This window comes from Microcebus murinus, chromosome X (assembly GCF_040939455.1).
Source record: "Microcebus murinus isolate Inina chromosome X, M.murinus_Inina_mat1.0, whole genome shotgun sequence".
Taxonomy (NCBI): domain Eukaryota; kingdom Metazoa; phylum Chordata; class Mammalia; order Primates; family Cheirogaleidae; genus Microcebus; species Microcebus murinus.
Genome location: NC_134136.1, coordinates 46,903,097 through 46,915,156, shown reverse-complemented (window position 1 = coordinate 46,915,156; position 12,060 = coordinate 46,903,097). Strand labels below are relative to the sequence as shown.

At 49.1% G+C, this 12,060-nt stretch overlaps 1 non-coding gene and 1 pseudogene across 1 annotated transcript; one reads left to right on the top strand and one right to left on the bottom strand.

Moving 5' to 3' along the window:
- Positions 1–2,986: 2,986 nt before the first annotated feature.
- On the bottom strand, positions 2,987–3,083 carry LOC142866073 (uncharacterized; annotated as a pseudogene).
- An 8,074-nt stretch (positions 3,084–11,157) lies between these two features.
- LOC142866076 (U6 spliceosomal RNA) lies at positions 11,158–11,267 on the top strand. The gene has a single exon (XR_012916144.1). It is a non-coding gene; the product is annotated as a U6 spliceosomal RNA (small nuclear RNA).
- The last annotated feature ends 793 nt before the right edge of the window (positions 11,268–12,060 follow it).

Sequence of the window (12,060 nt, the reverse complement as noted above, 5' to 3'; positions counted from 1 at the left end):
CATGGGTTCCACCCTCAGGAGTGGACTCGCCCAGGAATCTGCTACCCCACTCCCTGTGTGTTCAAAGGTGCCAACACAGGTGGCCAAGGAGAGGGGAACACCTTACTGTGACTGGAGTCCTAGGTCTGCTGGTCACTGGCTGTGTGACCTTGGATCAAGTGACCACCCAAGGTGACTTCAGCCTTTATTTACCCATCTGCAAAGTGGACATGAAAAGAAGTCCTTTATTACCTCACAGGCTGTTTGTAGGATCCAGGGAGGTGGTGGATGGGAACAGACTTGGTGAGCACACCGGCGACAAGGGCTGCTGCTGCTGCTGCTTGGTGCAGTGGGACCCTGCCACTCACACACAGAGCGCTGCTTTATTCTTGTGACAGCAGACGCAACTGCCATTGATTCTCCTTGGAAGCACTCAAGGACTTTGCTCAAAGAAATGTCCTCTTCTGTGCCTGCAGCATTAATCCCCCCCCCCCAGCGCACACAACATTTCCATCCACATTCACATATATTGGAACGTTTTTTCTCTTCCAAAACCACAACCTTCAGGTAGCCACGGTGGCTGAAACCTGGGATCCCAGCACTCTGGGAGGCTGAAGCAGGAGGATCACTTGAACCCAGGTGTTTGAGGTTGTCATGAGCCAGCCTGACAACACCGCACTCTAGCCCAGACAACAGCGCAACACTCTGCTGTCTGCATGCGCTACAGTCAGGAGGTTGGACAGCCATGGGGCTCGTGCTCGTGCACTTCTCTCTGTGCACGTGCCTCTTTCAGGGTCTCATGGGGTCCCAGGTCTTTCAACATCCCCTCTGCACAGACGCCTGCTGCTCTGACCTCTCCTCTGAGTTCCAGACACACAGACTCAGGTGTTTGCTCAACAGCTCCCCCTGGAGGTCTAACAGGCCTCTCAGAATCAGCATGTCCTCACTGCAGTCCTCCCAGCTGCTTGGGTGAAAACCTTCCAGTCACCTAATTCCTGTCTTTCCTCTCACACGTCCACATGCAGTCTCAGCAAACGCTTCCCAGCCCGCCTAGAATGAGAGCTCCACTCCCTGCCATGGCCACAAGGTCCTCTGTGAGAACATGACTGAGTCCTCCCCTCCCTCACCCACCTCATCTCCTACCAGCGCCACCCCACCCCACCCCCACCCTTGCTCCTTATTAACACCAACAACCCAGCAAGCTTGCTCCCACCACAGGGCCTTTGCACCTGCTGCTCCCAGCGACCACGTGATCTCTCCCATCCACTGAATGGGCTGGCTTTCTCACTTTATAGTGTCCTGCTCAAATGTCACCTAATCAGAGAGTCCCTTCTTGAACAACTTGTCTGAAATAGCACGGTCGGGCCCCTCTCCACTGCAACCCCTTGATTCATACTTGGCCACAGACATATGTTATATTCATTTACTCCATGTCTGTGTCTCCAAACAGAATGTAAGTGTCACGAGTTTAGGGATTTGGTATTTTTCTCTGCTGTGATTCCCACTGCCTAGCACACTATGTGACACATGTGTGTTCAGTGAAAGAATGAATCAACAGGATCCCGTTGCTCTCCTAGCTTAAAATCTCACAATGTTCTGTCACATCTCTGTGCCTTTGCCCATGCTGTTCCCTGTGCTTGGAATGCTCTTCCTCCTAGTCATCCCAGAAACCTATTTTCTTTTGAGGCTAGATCTCACCTTGTGGCCTGTGCTACAGTGCGGTGGCATCCTCACAGCTCGCTGCAACCTCAAACTCCTGGGCTGACACTATCTTCCCGTCTCAGCCTCCTGAGCAGCTGGGACAACAGGTGCATGCAACCAACCTGGGTAATTTTTCTCTTATTGGCAGAGAGGGGGTCTCTCTCTTGCTCAGGCTGTTACTACAAGTTCAGCACTGTCCTCCAGGCCCCATAAGAAGGAAAGAAGTGGTTCCAGAGGAGAAAAGAGTTTATTATTTTGCAAGCTAAGGAGGAGAAATGGTAGACTTTCTCCTCTAAAAATCCAAATTTCCCATAACATAAGCAGAAATACAAACCCTTTAAAAGGGAATGACTCGGCCGGGCACAGTGGTTCACGCCTGTAATCCTAGCACTCTGGGAGGCCAAGGAGGGCTGATTGCTCAAGGTCAGGAGCTCGAAGCCAACCTGAGCAAGAGCAAGACCCTGTCTCTGCTAAAAATAGAAAGAAATTAATTGGCCAACTAAGAATATATATAAAAAATTAGCCAGGTATGGTGGCTCATGCCTGTAGCCCCAGCTACTCGGGAGCTTGACGCAGGAGGATTGCTTGAGCCCAGGAGTTTGAGGTTGCTGTGAGCTAGGTTGACACCATGGCACTCTAGCCCGGGCAAGAGTGAGACTCTGTCTCAAAATAAATAAATAAATAAAATAAAATAAAATAAAAGGAAATGACCCTCAGTTCTAGGCTATTGTGGTAACTATTCTAATCATCCCATCTCTGCCAAAGACAAAGCCTGTGGTCTCTGCCAGCCCCACCTGAAAGGCTGGTGTCAGAGCCTGGGTGGCTGATTCCCCCGGCTTCTCCCGCCACCTGCCTGAGGTGGGGATCCAGGCTCCCCGTCTCAAAAGAGTGGGGGGAGTTTTAAAAACATAGAAAACATCTTTTGCTCTTTTTTTCCAGGTCATTTCCTGTTACAAGGCTCGTATAGAAATCGTGGCCTTAAGCAATGCCCCCTCCTCTAGCTCCCAGAGTGCTGGGATTACAGGCCTGAGCCACCAAACTAGGCCATGATGGAAAACTCTTACTCATCCCTCAAGATCTAACCCAATTGCCACGACCCTTGTGAAGGTCCTAGTTGCTGTAAGAGATACCCATAGTTTCTTTACATTAAAAAAAACCAAAAAACTAAAATCAGCAACCAAAGTCAACCTGAATCATATGTTTCCATTTCTACCCCCAAGAACACCTTTTTCCTAGAAGGAAATTGTTGCAACAGAATGGACCCTTAACTTTTTTATTCCCTATTTATTTTCATTTGCATTTTCTCAACAAATGAATCATGGATTGTTGTGTGATCCTTGCACAGGGGCCATGCTAATCTTCTCTGTATTCTTCCTGTTTTAGTGCATGTGCTGCTCAAGCAGGCTATAAGGAATTTTTATTTTCAAAGTGGAAGCTGCATGTAGGAAGTCGGTCGGTCACAAGGGGGCAGCAGAGCGCTCCTCGTCACACCGAAGCTTTCAGCACTATGATCAAGCCTGCTTCAAAACCCCACACATCTCATTTAAAACAACAACAAAAAGTTGTTTTAAATCACTTTTGTCTTTTTACTTCACAATTACACCCACATAAAAAACTCTTTCTCATATCAACTACTTTCACACACTGCAACTCAAACCTACAACTATGCCCCAAACCCACACTCTCTGCATTCTATCCCTTAGCTCACAAAAAACCCACAGTCTCCTCACCCTCACCTCACCCCTCATGCACTGCCCTGCACTTGCACCACCCTACACACACACCCATGCTCAACACGCACTTAACACGCGCTCCTCACTGCTCTGCTCCTTCTTTACACCCTATGCCCACACTGCACTTCACACCCTGCTTTACACTCACACACACGTGCTCACCCACCCTCTTCCTTATGGCTCGCTACCACTCCGTGCTACACACATACCACACTTTATTCACACACTCCCCCACTCACGGCCACTTGCCTTGTTTACACACCTTTCCCATTGTGAATTCTGCTGCTATAAACATTACAGTGCAAGTGTCTTTGTCATAAAATGGCTCCTTGTCTTTTGTGTAAATGCCCAGTAGTGGGATTGCTGGATCAAATGGCAGATCTACTTTTAGTTCTTTCAGGTATCTCCATGCTACTTTCCATACAGGTTGTACTAGTGTGCAGTCCCACCAACAGTGTATGATTATTCCTTTCTATCCTCATCCACACCAGCATCTCCTGTTGTGAGACTTCTGGATGAAAGCCATTCTCACTGCAGTTAGGTGATATCTCATTGTACAAGAATCAGTCTTATTCCATGTGACAATAAAGGACCAGCCACCAGATTTACAAACAACTGGGCATCACCCACTCCAATGGCAATATTTCAAACAGAAATAAGATCTTAAACCTACGCTCAGCCACTTAGTCTATGTTCCTTGGGCCAGCTTCAATCTACCTGACCCCCAATTTCCTCATAAGCTAGGGATACTTGCTTCCCACTATCACCTCCTCACATGGTTGTTGTGACAACTAAGTGTGATAACTAAGGTCAAAGCTAAAATGCCTGGTATATGCTAAGTGTTTCCATTTTTAATATATCACTATTCCCGTAGAAAGAACCAAGAGAACGGTTACTGAACACCGATTATGTGCTCAGCACTCTGAATCCTTAAAGCTATCTAGTGAGGAAGGATGAGAGGTTGAATGAGAGGTTGGATGACAGCAGGGGTTTGAATGACATGCCTAAGGCCACACAGTCAGCCACAAGAATAGCAGCTCACACTGACCAGGTACTTGCCCCGTGCCAGGCGCTCACTGCTCTGAGCATTTGCATGGCTTATCTGTCCCTTACAAAGGTCCTAAGCAGTGGATATCATCATTATGCCTGTTTGACAGAAAAGGAAACTGAGGCACATGGAACAGAGGCCACAGTCAGAATGTGGAGTATGAATGTGGAGCTGGGGTGGGAGCTGAGGCAGTCTAGCCCTGGAGCCTGAGTTCTGGCGGCCACGCCACCCGGCAGAGGTGGAGTTTCACCTGAGGTCAAGCTGAGACAGAGCCCAGGCTCTTCCCACCACCCTACGCACTTCCAAGCTAGTGTCACCGAGAGCTCGGCACTTGTCCTCCAGGCCACACAGGAGAATGAGGAAAAGGGGTTTCAGGGGAAGGAAACAGGAGTTCATTAACTTACCCACCACTTAGGAGGATGGAGAATTTTCTCTGAAATACCACTGTCCTAACGAGGAGCAGAAATACAGACTTTCAAGGGAGGCCAGTCAGCTTCAGGCAACTGCTGTTCAACTACAGCTGATGACTCTGATGGTCCCATCTCTGCCCATGGCGTCCCGTGACCTCTTCCTGCGTGGGAGGCCCACCCGGACTTCCAGGACCTCCAGGATTGTCACCTGCTAGTATAGGTCTATGGCAGGTGTCAGATATGCAGAGCCATCTCCTGTGGGACACAGAACAAAGGACATTCCCCCCATACAAACTGTGGCCTTAGGCAGGGATGAGGTCCTAGTTCTCCAAAAGGATTGGGGGATGTTTCAAAGAGACAGAAAACACTTTTGCCTCATTTTCAGCACGTCCTCTTCCAGCAAGGCCTGCTCAAACCCTCATGAAAATCCAAACAACACCCCCACCTCGACCCCAGTACAGCCCCCTCCACCCACTGCCATGTGTCCCTCTTCCCCATCCCAACTGCACTTCTTAGGTGGCCTCTAGCCACTGCCTCCATTTCTTCCCCTCTCACTCCTGCCTCCACCCTCTGCAGTCTGGCTTCTGCCTCCTCCCCTCCCCGCAAACACCAGTCAGCAAGTCACTAGTCGCTTCCACGTCACTGAACCCACAGGACATTTATCAAGCCTCCTCTGAGAATTCAGAATTTTCTGATTTTGACATATCATCGGCTTCTGTGACAGACCCCACCTCGGGTCCCTCCCACCTCTCTGCCAGCAGCTCTGTCTTCTTTGCAGCCTCAATATTCTCTCCCAGGACACTAAATGCACAGGGGCCTCAAGTCTTGGTCCTGGGCCTTCCTGTCTCCCCCTCTCTGTCCTCCTCCCTCCTCTCTGTCATCTTCCCAGCTTCCATGTCACCTACATGCCACTGAGCCCCAAAGTTACATCCGCAGCTCAAATGTGCCTCTGACTGCAGACCCGTGTACCCAGCTGCCTCTGTGACATCTCAGCCTGAGCGTGTCAGAGCCCTCTCCACCCCGCATGCACAGAACCAGCCCGTGATCGCTCCCGCCAGACCCCTGGCCCTTCTGGCACCCAGATCTCCACCCTCTTCCCTCTCCCTCCACTTAACTCCCCACCACGCTCTGTGCCTGTGGATCTTGTTCTGGTCTCCACACTCTGTCCTCTTCCCTCCGTCCCCAGGGTCACCGTTGTCCTCATCCTTCTCACTGGCATTTCACACGGTCCCTCAAATGGTTTCCCTGCTGAAACTACATCAGTGCTTTCCCTCCATGTTCAAATAAAGGTCACAATTCCTGGCCTGGCCTCTGAGGCCCTGTGTGCTGTGGCTCTGTTCCTTCTCCAGCCTTGTCATTCTCGGCTCCCCTTTGCTCTCAGGACTGACTGGAATCTTTCCACTGGCATGATTTTCCTTTCTCATACATGCCCTGCTCCCTCCTACCCCAGGACCTTTGCACATACTGTCTGCTGCTGTTTATTAAAAACTTTTAACTTAAAAATGTTTTGGAGACAGTAGGTCTCATGATGTTGCCCAGAGCGGTCTTGAACTCTTTGCCTCAAGGGATCTTTCTTCCGTGGCCTCCAAAGTGCAGAGATTACAGGTGGCAGCCACCTTGCAGGCCTGTCATAAATTTTCAAAACAGGTCGTTGCCTCCTAACACGTAGTCATCACTTAGATGTCGGGTCCATGGCCACAGCCTCAGGAAATGCCCGAGGGTTCCCCCTATCATGTGCTCTCAGCCAACTCTCCTTCCTAGACCCGATCATAGTTGTAACTTTACATGTTTCTGTGTCATTCTTGATTATTAGCCTCTACTGGACTGTAAGCTCCAGGAGGGCTGGCATGGTGTCTGTCCCTCCCACAGTTGTGTCCCCACTTATCAGCACAGTGCTGGGGACACAGCAGCTTCTCCATGAATATTTGTGGAAGGAATGAAAATACATTGTTTTGTTTTGTTTTTTCCCTCAGCCTCTACTGTTGCATCCGCCTCCTAGGATGCAGTGAAGTATCCTGGCTAGTTTTTGAGCTATTTCTGTGAGGAAGAAGAGCAGAGCTGCTAAACGGAGTGACAATGGGGTCAAGACTAAATACCAGTTAAATGTGTTCCCTCTCCTTGTAGTGTCTGCATTAGAGAAGTGGAAACAAGTCGGGTGTGACGGGGCAGGTCGGTAATCTCGTGTATTCGGGAGGCTGGGGTGTGAGGATCGCTTGAGTCCAGGATGGCGATATAGTGACTCTTTGTATCTATAAGAAAAATAAATACTATAAAAAAAGAAGTGACATCAGTCACACTTTATCCATGTTAGGAGATGGGAGCTATGTTCGATATGGGAGACTCTTTCAGGTGTCACTCACATCGTATCAGTGTGACCTTGAGTCCCTGGGCTCAAGGGATCCTCCTGCCTCACGCATAAGTAGGACTACAGGCATGCGCCAGCACACCTGGATAGCCTTTTCAAAACCTTATTTGTGGAGAGAGGGTCTTGCCATGTTGCCCAAACTCCTGGCTCCAAGTAGTCCTCTCTCCTTGGCCTCCCAAGGTCGTAGGATTACAGGTGAGAGACACCCTACCTGGCCCCTACGCTGCTGTGCTGAGGACACACTGGAGCTGGACCTGCAGAGAGAAGCAGTCCCCAGTGAGACACTGTTGATGGAGACATTCGTGAGGGTACCATTTCAGGGAGTAGTCACATACCTGGGAGATGTTTGTTCCACAAATAAGCCACTGTCAGATACCTGGGCACTAAGTCCTATATTCATTTAGTCACCAAATATTGGGTTTATCTTAAAACATATTGCATTCAGTGGAGATAACTTATGTGGGGGGTGGCAGAGGAGAAGGGAGGATCATGCCTGATCTGTCCCCTAGGAACCCCCCTACCCATCTGTCACAGGGCTGCCCCTCCTCTTCCTGGCCAGAAATGTCCACAAGCAGGGAGGAAGTGTCCAGAAGGCAATTATTTCCTCCAAATTAATTTTTTTTGCTTTTTATTTTGAAATTCTTTCAAGTTCACAGAAAAGCTGTAATATTTGTACAAAGAACCGTGTACAACTCCAGTGTAAAAAGTCTCTGTCCCTTGAGGGTGCCTCCAGCCCTTCCTGAGCATGTCAGGCTGCCTTTCTCTCGGCCACCACGGATCCTGAGCAGTCAAGAGGATGCTTCCATACGAGGGAACTCTAAAAGAATTTAAAAGTAAAACAAATAAATAAACAGAAAAAAGAGGATGCCCTATGCTCAGCGAGGTGGCTCACGCCTGTAACCCTAGCAGTATGAGAGTCCAAGGCAGGCGGATCGCTCAAGATCAGAAGTTCGAAACCAGCCTGAGCAAGACCGAGACCCCATGTCTACAAAAAAATAGAAAGAAATTAATTGGCCAACTAAAAATATATAGAAAAAAAAAATTAGCCGGGCATGGTGACACATGCCTGTAGTCCCAGCTACTCAGGAAGCTGAGGCAGGAGAATTGCTTGAGCCCAAGAGTTTGAGGTTGCTGTGAGCTAGGCTGACACCACGGCACTCTAGCCAAAGCAAGAGAGTGAGACTTTGACTCAAAAAAAAAAAACGGTATGCCCTAGGCCAGGAGGACAGAAGCCGAGACTCTTGAGCAGGCCTTGCTGCAAGCCACTGCAACAGAGGAAAGTGCCTGAAAATGTGACAAAAATGTTTGCTGTCTCCTTAAACCAGGAGTCCTCAAATTTTTTAAACAGGGGGCCAGTTCACATTCCCTCAGACCGTTGGAGGGCCGTTGGAGAGTGCGGCGCACATTCCACACATGCGCACTGTGGGCCCGGGACAGTTGGCTGCTAAGCAGGACAGGCAGCAGAGGCAAAAACAGCTGGCGGGCTGGATAAATGTCCTCGGCGGGCAGAATATAGCCTGCGGGCCGTAGTTTGAAGATCCCTGCCTTAAACCATCCCCTACTCCATGGGGGAACTGGGACCTGCATCCCTGCCTAAGGACAGGGGTGGGGCAGGAGGGATGTCTCTTGCCCTTTGTGATACAGGAGATGGTTCTGCAGAACTGGTGGCCTACCCAGGACCTGGAGCTGGCAGGGGAAGGTCCTGGAGGTCCTCGAGGCCCGGGTGGGCCTCCCAAGTAGACGGAGGCTGCAGGAGGTCGCAGGATCGTCTTGGGCAGACATGGAATCACCAAGAGTCATCAACTGTAGTTGAACAGCAGTTGCGTGAAGTGGATGCTGTCCCTTTAAAAAGCTCTGTATTTCTGCTTGTTGTTAGGACAATGGCATTTCACACAAGATTCTCCTTCCTCCTCATTGTCCAGAAAATTAATGAACTCCTGTTTCCTTCTCCTCAAACCCCTTGTCCTCATTCTTCTGATGTGGCCTGGAGGACAAATGCCGAGCTCTTGGTGACACTAGCTTGGGAGCTGCGTAGGGTGGTGGGAAGAGCCTGGGCTCTGTCTCAGCTTGACCTCAGGTGAGACTCCACCTCTGCCGGGTGGCGTGGCCGTCACAACTCAGGCTCCAGGGCTAGACTGCCTCAGCTCCCACCCCAGCTCCACGCTTACACTCCACAGTGTGACTCTGGCCTCGCTTCCTTGTGCCTCAGTTTCCTTTTCTGTCAAACAGGCATAATGATGATACCCACCGCTTAGGACCTTTGTAAGGGACAGATAAGCCATGCAAATGCTCAGAGCAGTGAGTGCCTGACACAGGGCAAGTACCTGCTCAGTGTGAGCTGCTATTCTTGTGGCTGACTGTGTGGCCTTAGGCATGTCATTCAAACCCCAGCTGTCATCCAACCTCTCATTCAACCTCTCATCCTTCCTCACTAGATAGCTTTAAGGATTCAGAGTGCTGAGCACATAATCGGTGTTCAGTAACTGTTCTCTTGGTTCTTTCTATGGAAATAGTGATGTATTAAATAGAAACACTTAGCATATACCAGGCATTTTAGCTTTGACCTTAGTTACCTCACTTAGTTGTCACAACAACCATGTGGGGAGGTGATAGTGGGAAGAAAGTATCCCTAGCTTATGAGGAAATTGAGGGTCAGGTAGATTGAAACTGGCCCAAGGAACATAGACTAAGTGGCTGAGCATAGATTTAAGATCTTATTTCTGTTTGAAATATTGCCATTGGAGTGGTTGGTGCCCAGTTGTGTGTAAATCTGGTGGCTGGTCCTTTATTGTCACATGGCTTGGGACTGATTCTTGTATGGTGAGATATCACCTAACTGCAGTGAGAATGGCTTTAGTCCAAAAGTCCCACATCAGGAGATGCTGGTGTGGGTGGGGAGAGAAAGGAATAATCATACACTGTTGGTGGGACTGCACCTTAGTACAACCTGTATGGAAAGTAGCATGGATACACCTGAAAGAACTAAAAGTAGATCTTCCATTTGATCCAGCAATGCCTCTACTGGGCATTTATACAAAAGACAAGAAGCCATTTTATGACAAAGACACTTGCACTGTAATGTTTATAGCAGCAGAATTCACAATGGGAAAGGTGTGTAAAGAAGACAAGTGGCCGTGAGTGGGGGAGTGTGTGAATAAAGTGTGGTATGTGTGTAGCACGGAGTGGTAGCGAGCCATAAGGAAGAGGGTGGGTGAGCACGTGTGTGTGAGTGTAAAGCAGGGTGTGAAGTGCAGTGTGGGCATAGGGTGTAAAGAAGGAGCAGAGCAGTGAGGAGCGCGTGTTAAGTGCGTGTTGAGCATGGGTGTGTGTGTAGGGTGGTGCAAGTGCAGGGCAGTGCATGAGGGGTGAGGTGAGGGTGAGGAGGCTGTGGGCGTGTTGTGAGGTTAGGGGTGTAATGCAGAGAGCGGGTGTTTTGTGCGTAGTTGTAAATTTGAGTTCTCATGTGTGAAAATATTTGATGTAAGAGTTTTGTATGTGCATGTAATGGTGAAGTGAAAAGAGAAGAGTGATTAAAAAGAATTTTTTTGTTGTTGTATTGAAAAATTGGGGGGAGGGGTTCTGCAGGCGCTGGATCAGTTTCCATGGTTTTTTTTTTTTTTTTTTGTGGAGACAGAGTGTCACTCGGCGTCCTGGGCAGAGTGCAGTGAGGGCGGGTCACCACAAGCTCCAGGTCCTGGGCTGTGAGCGATCCTTCTGCCTCAGCCTCCCAGGTAGCTGGGACTACAGGCGCTTGCCAGAGCACCCGGCTGTTTTGTTAGGGTTTGTGTATTTTTTTGCCTTTTTTACTTTTTTTTTAGATTTAGAGACGGGGTCTGAAAGCTTCGGTGTGACGAGGAGCGCTCTGCTGCCCCCTTGCGACTCACTGGCTTCCTACATGCAGCTTCCACTTAGAAAATAAAAGTGCAGTTAGCTTGGGCAGCACATGTACTAAAACAGGAAGAATACAGAAAAGATTAGCATGGCCCCTGGGCAAGGAATACATGCATATCCGTGCAGCGTGATTTTTTTAAGAACTTAAAATAAAAATACATTGAAAATCAGAACATTGTCTATTCTATTACTATGATTTCCTTCTATAGAAGAAACAGTGTGGTTGTGGGAGAGGCAAGGGAACCATATTATTCAGGTTGACTTTTGTTGCTGCTTTTTGTGTTTTTGTTTTTTTTCTAATATAGAGGAGAAACTGTGAGTATCTCTTACAGCAACTGGGGCCTTCGCAAAGGTGGTGGCAGTTGGGTCAGGTCTTGAGGAATGAGTAAGTATTTTGCAGGCTGGCAGGGTGTGGTGGCTCACACCTGCAATTGTAGCACTCTGGGAGCCCAGGCAGGATGATGGCTTCAGGTCAGGAGTCAGGCCAGCCTGAGCTAGAGTGAGATCCCTGTCTGTATTGAAAACAGTAAAAACCAGGCAGGTGTGGTTGTACACGCCAGTAGTCCCAGCTACTAGGGAGGTTACTGCAAGAGGATCGCTGAGTCTAAGACTTTGAGGTTGCTGTGAGCTAGTCTGACACCAGGACAAGCTAGCCCTGGCCACAATGTGAGAATCTGCCAAAAAACACAGAAACAAACAAAAGTAGAGTTTTCCAGGGGGGCCGGACATGGTGGGTCAGGCCTGTCATCCTTGCACTCTGGGAGCCTGAGGTGGAAGGGATTGCTTGAGGACAGGATTTTAAGACCAGCCTTGTAACAGACGGAATGACCTCAAAAAAAAAAAAAAAAGGCAAAAACATGTTTTCTGTCTTTTTACAACGCCCCCCCCCACTCTTTTTGAGGTCTGAAGCCTGCATGCCCGCCTCGGGCAGGT